Source organism: Pseudophryne corroboree, unplaced genomic scaffold (assembly GCF_028390025.1).
Source record: "Pseudophryne corroboree isolate aPseCor3 unplaced genomic scaffold, aPseCor3.hap2 scaffold_345, whole genome shotgun sequence".
Taxonomy (NCBI): Eukaryota; Metazoa; Chordata; class Amphibia; order Anura; family Myobatrachidae; genus Pseudophryne; species Pseudophryne corroboree.
The window spans coordinates 582,674-595,370 of record NW_026970008.1 but is presented as its reverse complement, the minus strand read 5'-3'; positions in this window follow the sequence as shown (position 1 = coordinate 595,370).

The window sequence follows — 12,697 nt, the reverse complement described above, 5'->3', positions numbered from 1 at the left end:
ACTGCGCCGCTGGGAGTGATGGAGCTGCAGTAAAGATGTCTATTAGACCTAGCCTGCTGCAGCCCTTGTAGATTCTTATAAAAAAAAGTTCTTCTTTTCTTGTCAAAATTAATAGCTAAGAATAGGCTGCCTGAGGCAGCCCCCTCTTAAGTGGCCTGCTACTGAAGGCACCAACTACAAACTGAGCTCCCTGTTCATGGAAGCGAGGTTATAGAGGAGGGGGCGCTGAGCATCTTGGGAACAGTCAAAAGCTTTGAGCCTGTTGGTGCCTCAGATCAAGATCCTACTCTACACCCCAATGTGAATCCTTGTGGAGTCCAGTGTACCCCACAGAAGAAATGAATGTGTCACACCCATTGGCAGCAACATTAGAATAGCTGCTGATGGGCACAATTGAGAAAGGAAGGGGGGAAACATTTGAATCCAGCACATATATGTAATTTGAATATGTAATTTGTACCTTCCTACTTTAAAATGTAATGGATGAACCTCACCCTGTGAGAACTATCTTCATGATCAAGAGATCTCATACGCAAGAAAAGCATGTGCTGGGAAAGGGCTGTGGAGGGCGGCTGCTCGGGCACACACCTGTCAAGTTAAGGAGATTCAACTGAGGAAGCACAAGGGAACTGCAGGGAGACCACATATTTTCAGATGAACATGAGAGGGCGGAAGGCTGCCTAATACTGAAGCACCCTCAAACATCAAACCATATGCAACAATTAGTACAAGCATTCCTGGGGAAAGGTCTGCAGCAGACGGATTTGCATACGGTGATGTCATCCAAGCAATGGGCATAGTTGGCTGCAACCCTCGTCTGCATATGAAAAGAGAAAATGGTCACGCAGGGCATGGCGGCCTTTGTGGGGTTGCGCTTGGATGACCCCTAGATCGCTTTATACACCCCCATCAGTGTGGGGCTCATGTTGGCCATGCCCAAGCCCCTGAAGCATTCAAGCTGATTTCTTGCAGCAGCTGGTCCCAGTAACAGCTCCAGAGTTGCTCTACAAGACAAGTAAAAGGGTGTGAGCCCTGCAGCACCACCTGTAGTTTGCATACACACATATATAGGACAGCATCTCTTATATGCCCCAGGGGCAATAAAATAGTAGCCTTATCTAGGGTATCCGTCCAAGCCGCTACAGCACTACACACCCAGGCCGACGCAATTGGCGGTCTGAGTAAGGTACCTGAATGTGTATAAATGGACCTCAGGCTAATCTCCTGTTTGCGGTCAGCAGACTCTTTGAGGGTAGCCGTATCCTGGGACGGGAGGGCTACCTTCTTGGATAAGCGTGTTAATGCTTTGTCCACCCAAGGGGAGGATTCCCATCGTAACCTATCCGTTGATGGGAAAGGGGAATCCTTTTGGAAATCTGCAGGAGATTCCCAAGCTTTTTCACATAACTCGTTCAGCTCGTGTGAGGGGGGAAAGGTTACCTCAGGCTTCTTTCCCTTGTACATATGTACCCTCTTGTCAGGGATAGGGGGCTCCTCTGTGATGTGCAAAACATCTTTTATTGCCATAATCATATATCAAATGTATTTTGCCAATTTTGGCTGTAACTTTGCATCATCGTAATCGACACTGGAGTCAGAATCCGTGTCGGTATCTGTGTCAACAATCTGGATAGTGGGCGCTTATGAGACCCTGACAGTCCCTGCGACATAGGATTAGGCATTGATTGAGACCCTGACTGTCCCAAAGCTTCTGCCTTGTCTAATCTTTTGTGCAATGAGTTTACACTAACATTTAAAACATTCCACATATCCATCCAATCAGGTGTCGGCGGAGACACCACGTTCATTTGCTCCCGCTCCTCTCTAATATAGCCTTCTTCCTCAGACATGTCGACACACGCGTACCAACACACCACACACACAGGGAATACTTTTACTGAAGACATTTCCCCCACAAGGCCCTTTGGAGAGACAGAGAGAGAGTATGCCAGCACATACCCCAGCGCTATATAACCCAGGAATAGCACAGTAACTTAATGTTTGAACAATCGGTGAGGGGGAACATCTTGAAACCCCAGTTTGTACCCTTGGGACACTATTTGTAAAACACACGAGTCCATGTCCGAATGAATCCAGAACTGACTGAAGAGTTTTAGACGTGCCCCCACTGATGCGGGCTCCTGCAAGAGAGCCCCAGCGTCATGCAGTGGATTTGGCAGAAGCAGAGGATGATCTCTGCTCCTGCGATCTTGAAGAGGATGCAGACCTCTTCTCTCTTCTCCTTCCTCTACCTGCAAAGAAAGGGGAATCTTAACTTCTTGCATATCTATTGGGCCGAAATGACTGCATCAGATAATGATGCGTCTTCATCCGTTGGGAGGGAACATAGGGCAAGAAGGTTGACTTACCTGCGGGAGCTGCCGAGATCAAATTAACTAGGCAGTCACCAAACAAGGCTTCACCTTCATAGGGAAGAGACTCCCTTTCTTCTTGGAGTCAGCATCAGCATTCTCTTGGTGAATCCACAATGCCCTCCTATCCGACACTGCCATGAAATTGGCCCGTGAACTCAAGAGTCCTATATCCCTTGCAGTCTCACGTAAGTATGCTGCAGTGTCCTTGATATGATACAACGTAAGGAGTATCCCATCTCTCCAGGGTATCTATATCGGATGACAAGGTATTCGACCAATTCTTGAATACTACTACTCACCCATGCACATGTAATGGCAGGTCTAAGTAATGTACCCCTGGTTACATAACTAGAAATAATGTAGCTTCCTGCATACGATCCGCTGGATTTGTGACTGGGCCCCGTGCAGAACAGGGGGTGACTCCCACTTTATTCTGTCCGCGGCGGGAAATGAATAAACAACCAGAATCCTTTTGGGGATTTGAAACCATCTTGTCGAGCTGGCCCAGACTTTCTCAAACAGAGATGGAGGAACGTTACATCAGCTTTCATTATATATCTATATATACATACATATAGACCCCTTTGTCAGGAACAGCAGGGTCTTCAGTGATTTTAATATGTCCTTAATATCCACAATCATGTACTGAATGCTCCTTGCCAATATTGGATCTAATCATCAGGAAACATTATGGTCGACATAAGTATCAGTATCCGTGTCAGTATCAGTGTGTAGTAACTGGGCAAAATAACATTTTTGCGACCCAGCGGGGCCTGAGGGAAAAGAAACATAGCCATGAATATCACATCTATTCTCTACGTCTGTGTCTGGGACACAGATTTATCCAACCTTACTCTGATATTACTGAAACATTTACCCAGTTAGTTATTGGTGGTGCCAACAGGGCCACCATCATATGTCTGCATTCCTAATATAGTTTCCTCTTGGGAAAAACATTCAGCCACCGACATGTTGACACACATATACCAAGTACCCACAGACACACCGGCTTATGGGGTCCAGACCGTCAGTAAATCTGTCAGAGGGACACAGAGGATTTTTCAGCTCACAATCCAGCGCCAAAAGTACACAGTCTGGGAAATAATAAACTCTATAGTGATAGACTTGTAATGCTCTAAAGATGTTCTGGTGAGGTGAGGAAGAAGCCCCGCCGCTGTAATGGCGCGTATCTGTCCCGCTCAGAAATAATTAATTACGCTAGCGGGGTAAGGACAGTGCCCAGGCACTAATGTCCACTTTTTCCAGCCTTTTGTGAGGAATTTATGCTGCCCAGGGTGCCCCCCCCCCCCCGTGCCCTGCACCCTGCAGTGCCTGTGTTTGTGTGGGAGCATGGCGAATGCCGTCACTGAAGAAGAAGTCTTCTGTTCTTCTGCTACTCACCTGTCTTCTGGCTCTGTAAGGGGGTGACGGCAGGCTGCGGGAGTGTGCATCTAGGCGTACCCAGCGATCAGCACCCTCAGGAGCTAATGGTGTCCTGTCAGCCTGAAGCAGAGCCATTGAACTCACTAGAAGTTGGTCATACTTCTCTCCCCTAAGTCTCACGAAGCAGGGAGACTGTTGCCAGCAGCCTCCCTGAAAATAAAAAAAACTAACAAGTCTTTTCAGAGAAACTCAGTAGAGCTCCCCTGTAGTGCATCCAGTATCACTGCGCACAATACTAAAACTGGAGTCTGGAGGAGGGGCATAGAGGGAGGAGACAGTTCACACCCTTTGAAAGTCTTAAAGTGCCCATGTCTCCTGCGGATCCCGTCTATACCCCATGGTTCTTAATGTGACCCCAGCATCCTCTAGGACGTATGAGAAAACAAATAACGCACACACGAGGAGGAGAGAACTAAGGAAGCTATGAGGAGAAGAGGGGAGGGAGGGGGGGTTGAAAGGTAAGGTAGTAAAGGCATATTGGATAAACTACAACCTTATACATATTCATTAATGTACCAGTAGTTAGAAGTAGAAGAGCTCTAACAGAAACCACAAAGCTTATCTAAAGCCACACCACACTGGATATGCCCAATTTCATTTGATTTTTGAAGCAAAGCAGTATTGGACTTTGTTAATACATGGATGGGAGACTGCTTGGTAGTATCAGATTCTTTAGGTGTTTTTAAACTACCAACACCATTTTCTTGGTACATTTAATTTTTACATGTATTCTTTTATGTACCAGAAGTTAGAAGTAGAAGAGCTGTAACATAAACCACCAGCTCATCTACAGCCACAGCACACTGGATTTGCCCAATCTCTCCTGATCATGGAAGCTGAGCAGTGTTGGTCCTGGTTTTAGTACTTGGATGGGAGACCACCAGGAAATACCAGGAGCTGTATGTATTTTTACAATACCAACACCGTTCTCTTGATGCATTCAATTTTGAAACATTGGGGCAGATCTATTAAGCCTGGTGAACTGATAAAGTGCAAGGTGATAAAGTACCAGCCAGTCAGCTCCTAACTGTCATTTTTCAAACCCAGCCTGTGACATGGCAATTAGGAGCTGATTGGCTGGTACTTTATCACCATGCAAATTATCATTTCACCAGGTTTAATAAATCGGCTGCTTACTCATTTATGTACGAGTAGTTAGAAGTAGAAGAACTCTAACAGAAACCACTAAGCTCATCTACAGCCACACCACACTGTATATGCCCAATATCACCTGATTTTAGGCCTGGTTTGTTCTTGGATGTGAGACCACCTGGGAATACCAGGTGCTGTAGGTAGTTTTATACTACCAACACCGTTCTCTTGATGCATTATATTTTGAAACTTATTCATTGATGTACCAGTAGTTAGAAGTAGAAGTTAGAAACAGCAAAAATCATCTACGGCCGCATCACACTGGATATGTCCAATCTCATCTGATGTTGGAAGCTAAGCAGTGTTGTGCCTGGTTAGTTTTTGGATTTCAGGTCCTGCCTTCTGGTTTGGCCACGGCACCTCGGAAATTCACCAAGGTCATGGCCGTGATGACGACCCTTCACCATCGGTGGACCAGGGAGGAATCTCTCCTCCCGATAAACATTCTGGAATTGCGGGCAGTGTTCAATTCATTGACACTGGCCCTGCCTCTAGTACAGAACAGGCCTGTTCAAGTACAATCGGACAACGACACCACGGTAGTGTACACAAATCATCAAGGCGGCACTCGAAATTGCATGGCAAAGCTGGAAGTATCAAAAATCCTCAGTTGGGTAGAACGTCATCTGCCAGCAATATCGGCAGTGTTCATTCCCGGAGTCCTCAACTGGGAAGCGGATTTCCTCAGTCGTCAGTACGTTCACGCTGGAGAGTGGAGAGGCCGCAGCAGAAATGTCTGCACTGGTGTCAGTAGGTGACTGAGGCAGGGATGACTGGGAGATAGTGGGTGACTGAAGCATGTATGACTGGGAGATAGTGGGTGACTGAGGCCGGGGTGACTGGGAGATAGTCAGTGACTAAGGCAGGGGTGATAGGGATATAGTGGATGACTGTGGCAGGGGTGACAGGGACAGTAGGAGACTGAGGCAGGGGTGACACGGATAGTGGGTGACTGAGGCAGGGGTGATAGGGTGACAGTGGGTGACTGAGGCAGAGGTGACAGGGATAGTGGGTGACTGAGGTAGGGGTGATATGGAGATAGTGGTTGACTGAGGCAGGGGTGACAGAGATAGTGGGTGACTAAAGCAGGGGTGACTGGTATAGTGGGTGACTGAGGCAGGGGTCGCAGGTATAGTGGTTAACTGAGGCAGCGGTGACTGGGAGATAGTGGGTAACTGGGGCAGGGGTGACAGGGAAAGTGTGTGACTCAGGCAGGGGTGATAGGGAGATAGTGGGCAGCAGATCACTGCCTCGCTGACAGCAGCACATCCCTGCTTCACTGACAGCAGCACATCCCTGCCTCATTGACAGCAGCACATACCTGCCTCACTTATAGCAGCACATCCCTGCCTCACTGGCAGCAGCAGATCCCTGCCTCACTGGCAGCAGCAGATCACTGCTTCACTGACAGCAGCACATCCCTGCCTCACTGGCAGCAGCAGATCCCTGCCTTACTGACAGCTGTATATAGGGCCTAATTCAGACCTGATCTCTGCTGTGCATATTCACACAACAGGAGATCAGGTCTGAAGTGTGTGTGTGTGCTGGTGCCGCAGTGCACCGGCACATGCCAGAGATGCGCATCTCTGCCCAGTGAGCGCCTCTGCCAACACATACTTATTTTGCATAAGAGATCTCTTGATCATGAAGATAGTTCTCACAGGGTGAGGTTCATCCATTACATTTTAAAGTAGGAAGGTACAAATTACATATTGGGGTGTAGAGTAGGATCTTGATCTGAGGCACCAACAGGCTCAAAGCTTTTGACTGTTCCCAAGATGCTCAGCGCCCCCTGCTCTATAACCTCGCTTCCATGAACAGGGAGCTCAGTTTGTAGTTGGTGCCTTCAGTAGCAGGACACTTAACAGGGGGCTGCCTCAGGCAGCCTATACTTAGCTATTAATTTTGACAAGAAAAGAAGAACTTTTTTTATAAGAATGTACAAGGGCTGCAGCAGGCTAGGTCTAATAGACATCTTTACTGCAGCTCCATCACTCCCAGCGGCGCAGTATACTCCCGTGCCCTGGTTGCTGGGTCACTGCAGCGGAGGCTCCGGTTTCTTCCTAAGGTCAGTCACACACACACCGCCCTCCGGGATCACGAGGCCGCTGATGAAAGGGAGGTAAGGGGCTTCTGTGCCCACACTATACCGTGATCCAGCGTGGCTGTAGGGGGCGGGCCGTGTGCGCACTGGCGTGGACACTGATTACTGGGCAGCCGCTCCACTAGCCACCAGGGACAGTTAAGGAGCACAGCTCTGGGGGTTTTTCTCCTATATTAACCCCATTTTGTACTACCTGCAGTGCATTGTGATAGGTAATAGAGCCTGATTCAGGTTGGATTGCAATCACAATAAGCAATCCAACTGCAAAAATTGCTAAGAGCATACGCATGCGCCTGCATTTTCTGTGACTGTCAATCGGTGCGGGGGGGGGTCAGGAACACTCCATTTCAAAGTCGGAGATGGAGCGGTGCGGGGGCAGGGCTTCAACGGAGAAACAGGGGGCGTGGTCAGAGCGGCTGCATGACATCACATGCAGCCGCTGCGATCACAAAAATGGAGGCGGCTTCCTGCGCACACGTACAGTCTGCACCAACAGGAGGCTAACCCATTTTTTATGATCACGCTGAACTGCACTGAGACTGCAATTTCAGCGTGGTCAAGAAGGGAGGCGGCATGCTGGGTGGCCATGCCCTGTGATGGGTGGCCCCAGCATGCGATCCAAAGGATTGCAAATTCTGTTACTTAGCAGAATTTGCAATCCATACTGAATTAGGCCATTGATTACAAAATTGTAAACAATATTTGAAGTTTTTCTTCAGGGACTAACACAAAAGATGCTTGGGGCTACTAACACATGGGTAAGCCACGTAAAGCTTCCCATGGGTCAGTGGCATCACAACGGGGTTGCGGCACACACCCGAGTGTCACCCGCCAAGGGGGGTGACACCAAAGTGCCGGCTCTTCTTCAGTGACAGAATATGGGTGTTTCACTGTGACATTACGTGCAACACCCAGTTTCTGTCACTGTGCAGGAGCCAGCACCACTCACACACTAGTCCCCGGGTACAGCCCCCAACCCCCGGGATACCCGCAGCAACAAAATGGTGATTCAGGCCACACCCCTACCTATGAGACCATGCCTCCTTTTTACCATTGCGCTGCTTATCTGCGCGCACTGCATTACAATCTCCCTCGCCGCCTCTCTGGGTGTCACCAGTGATAGTGACACCTCTGCCATGCTTGTAGCAGCTGGTCCTAAGATCTACGCCTCCAGCCCTGAGTGTTTTCCCTTGTGACTTGTTGATCATCATAGCGAAGCAGATGCTTACAGAAAACTGCAGGGGCTTAGATTGAAAAGAAAAACATTGACGAACCCATCATTTCAGCGACAGGGTCTGCCACACGACTGACTGAAATGACTGGTTGGTTTGGGCCCCCACCAAAAAAGAATCAATCAATCTCTCCTTGCACAAACTGGCTCTACAGAGGCAAGATGTCCACCTCCTCATCCTCCGATTCCTCACCCCTTTCACTGTGTACATCCCCCTCCTCACAGATTATTAATTCGTCCCCACTGGAATCCACCATCTCAGATCCCTGTGTACTTTCTGGAGGCAATTGCTGGTGAATGTCTCCACGGAGGAATTGATTATAATTAATTTTGATGATCATCATCTTCTCCACATTTTCTGGAAGTAACCTTGTACGCCGATTGCTGACAAGGTGAGCGGCCGCACTAAACACTCTTTCGGAGTACACACTGGAGGGAGGGCAACTTAGGTAGAATAAAGCCAGTTTGTGCAAGGGCCTCCAAATTGCCTCTTTTTCTCCACCATTCTTTCAAAGGTGACAGAATCATATGCAGTGACAGTAGACGACATGTCAGTAATCATTGCCAGGTCCTTCAGTCTCGACCAGATGTCAGCACTCACTCCAGACTGCCCTGCATCACCGCCAGCGGGTGGGCTCGGAATTCTTAGCCTTTTCCTCGCACCCCCAGTTGCGGGAGAATGTGAAGGAGGAGCTGTTGACGGGTCACGTTCCGCTTGACTTGACAATTTTCTCACCAGCAGGTCTTTGAACCTCTGCAGACTTGTGTCTGCCGGAAAGAGAGATACAATGTAGGTTTTAAATCTAGGATCGAGCACGGTGGCCAAAATGTAGTGCTCTGATTTCAACAGATTGAATCCTGGTTAAGCGAATTAAGGGCTCCATCCACAAGTCCCACATGCCTAGTGGAATCGCTCTGTTTTAGCTCCTCCTTCAATGTCTCCAGCTTCTTCTGCAAAAGCCTGATGAGGGGAATGACCTGACTCAGGCTGGCAGTGTCTGAACTGACTTCACGTGTGGAAAGTTCAAAGGGTTGCAGAACCTTGCACAACGTTGAAATCATTCTCCACTGCGCTTGAGTCAGGTGCATTCCCCCTCCTTTGCCTATATCGTGGGCAGATGTATAGGCTTGAATGGCCTTTTGCTGCTCCTCCATCCTTTGAAGCATATAGAGGGTTGAATTCCACCTCGTTACCACCTCTTGCTTCAGATGATGGCAGGGCAGGTTCAGGAATGTTTGGTGGTGCTCCAGTCTTCGGCATGCGGTGGCTGAAGGCAGAAAGTGGCCCGCAATTCTTCGGGCCACCGACAGCATCTCTTGCATGCCCCTGTCGTTTTTTAAATAATTCTGCACCACCAAGTTCAATGTATGTGCAAAACATGGGACGTGCTGGAATTTGCCCAGATGTAATGCACGCACAATATTGGTGGCGTTGTCCGATGTCACAAATCCCCAGGAGAGTTCAATTGGGGTAAGCCATTCTGCGATGATGTTCCTCAGTTTCCGTAAGAGGTTGTCAGCTGTGTGCCTCTTATGGAAAGCGGTGATACAAAGCGTAGCCTGCCTAGGAACGAGTTGGCAATTGCGAGATGCTGCTACTGGTGCCGCCGCTGCTGTTCTTACTGCGGGAGGCAATACATCTACCCAGTGGGCTGTCACAGTCATATAGTCCTGAGTCTGCCCTGCTCCACTTAACCACAGACAAGTGGACATTGGGTACAACTGCATTTTTTAGGACACTGGTGACTCTTTTTCTGAGGTCTGTGTACATTTTCGGTATCGCCTGCCTAGAGAAATGGAACCTAGAGGGTATTTGGTACCGGGGACACAGTACCTCAATCAAGTCTCTAGTTGCCTCTAAATTAACGATGGATACCGGAACCACGTTTCTCACCACCCAGACCTGAGTTATCCGCTTTGCAGCAGGATGACTGCTGTGATATTTCATCTTCCTCGCAAAGGACTGTTGGACAGTCAATTGCTTACTGGAAGAAGTACAAGTGGTCTTCCGACTTCCCCTCTGGGATGACGATCGACTCCCAGCAGCAACAACAGCAGCGCCAGCAGCAGTAGGCGTTACACTCAAGGATGCATCGGAGGAATCCAAGGCAGGAGAGGACTCGTCAGACTTGCCAGTGACATGGCCTGCAGGACTATTGGCTCTCCTGTCTAAGGAGGAAATTGACACTGAGGGAGTTGGTGGTGTGGTTTGCAGGAGCTTGGTTACAAGAGGAAGGGATTTAGTGGTCAGTGGACTGCTTCCGCTGTCATCCAAAGTTTTTGAACTTGTCACTGACTTATGATGAATGCGCTGCAGGTGACGTATAAGGGAGGATGTTCCGAGGTGGTTAACGTCCTTATCCCTACTTATTACAGCTTGACAAAGGCAACACACGGCTTGACACCTGTTGTCCGCATTTGTGTACAGGATGCATACCTTCATGTCCCCATTTATCCACCTCATCAGGCGTAACTCAGATTTGCGGTACAGGACTGTCATTGCCAATTTCAGACGTTGCTGTTTGGTCTCTCTATGGCCCTGAGAATTTTCACCAAGGTAATGGCGGAAATGATGGTGCTCCTGTGCAAGCAAGGTGTCACAATTATCCCGTACTTGGGCGATCTCATAAAAGCGAGATCAAGAGAGCAGTTGCTGAACAGCGTATCACTTTCACTGAAAGTGTTACAGCAACACGGCTGGATTCTCAATATCCCGAAGTCGCAGTTGATTCCTACTACTCGTCTGTCTTTCTTGGGCATGATTCTGGACACAGACCAGAAGAGGGTTTATCTCCTGATAGAAAAGGCCCAGGAACTCATGACTCTTGTCAGGAACCTATTGAAACCAAAACAGGTGTCAGTGCATCACTGCACTCGAGTCCTGGGAAAGATGGTGGCATCATACGAGGCCATTCCATTCGGCAGGTTCCATGCGAGGACTTTCCAATGGGACCTACTAGACAAGTGGTCCGGGTCACATTTACAGATGCATTGGTTGATCACCCTGTCCCCCAGGGTCAGGGTATCACTCTTGTGGTGGCTGCAGAGTGCTCAACTTCTCGAGGGACGCAGATTCAGCATTCAGGGCTGGATCCTGGTGACCACAGACGCAAGCCTCCAAGGTTGGGGAGCAGTCACACAGGGAAGAAATTTCCAAGGTCTTTGGTCAAGTCAAGAGACTTGTCTTCACATCAACATCCTGGAACTAAGGGCCATATACAATGCCCTACGTCAATCGGAGACCTTACTTTGCGACCAACCGGTTCTGATCCAGTCAGAAAACGTCACCGCAGTGGCTCATGTAAACCGCCAAGGCGGCACAAGGAGCAGAGTGGCGATGGCACAAGCCACCAGAATTCTTCGCTGGGTGGAGAATCACGCAAGCGCACTGTCAGCAGTGTTCATTCCGGGAGTGGACAACTGGGAAGCAGACTTCCTCAGCAGACACGACCTACATCCGGGAGAGTGGGGACTTCATCAGGAAGTCTTTGCACAGATTACAAGTCGGTGGGAACTGCCACAGATAGACATGATGCCGTCCCGGCTCAACAAAAAGCTACAGAGGTATTGCGCAAGGTCAACAGACCCTCAGGCAGTAGCTGTAGACGCCCTAGTGACACCGTGGGTGTTCCGGTCGGTCTATGTATTTCCTCCTCTTCCTCTCATACCCAAGGTGTTGAGGATAATAAGACAAATAGGAGTGAGAACAATCCTCATTGTTCCAGATTGGCCACGGAGGACCTGGTATCCGGATCTGCAGGAAATGCTCACAGAAGATCTGTGGCCTCTCCCTCTAAGACAGGACCTGTTGCATCAGGGGCCCTGTCTGTTCCAAGACTTACCGCGGCTGCGTTTGACGGCATGGCGGTTGAATGCCGGATCCTAGCATTCCGGTTGAGGTCATCCCTACGCTGATAAAGGCTAGGAAGGATGTAACGTTAAAACATTACACCGTATATGGCGAAATTATGTTTCTTGGTGTGAGGCCAGGAATGCTCCTACAGAAGAATTCCATCTGGGCCGTTTCCTTCACTTCCTACAAACTGGAGTGAATTTGGGCCTAAAATTAGGCTCTATTAAGGTCCAGATTTCGGCCTTATCCATTTTCTTTAAAAAAGAATTGGCTTCTCTTCCAGAAGTTTAGACTTTTGTAAAAGGAGTGCTGCATATTCAGCCTCCTTTTGTGCCTCCGGTGGCACCTTGGGACCTTAACGTGGTGTTAAGTTTTCTAAAATTACACTGGTTTGAACCACTTAAAACAGTGGAGTTAAAATATCTCACATGGAAGGTGGTCATGTTATTAGCCTTGGCTTCGGCTAGGCGAGTGTCGGAATTAGCGGCTTTGTCACATAAAAGCCCATATTTGGTATTCCATGTGGATAGAGCGGAATT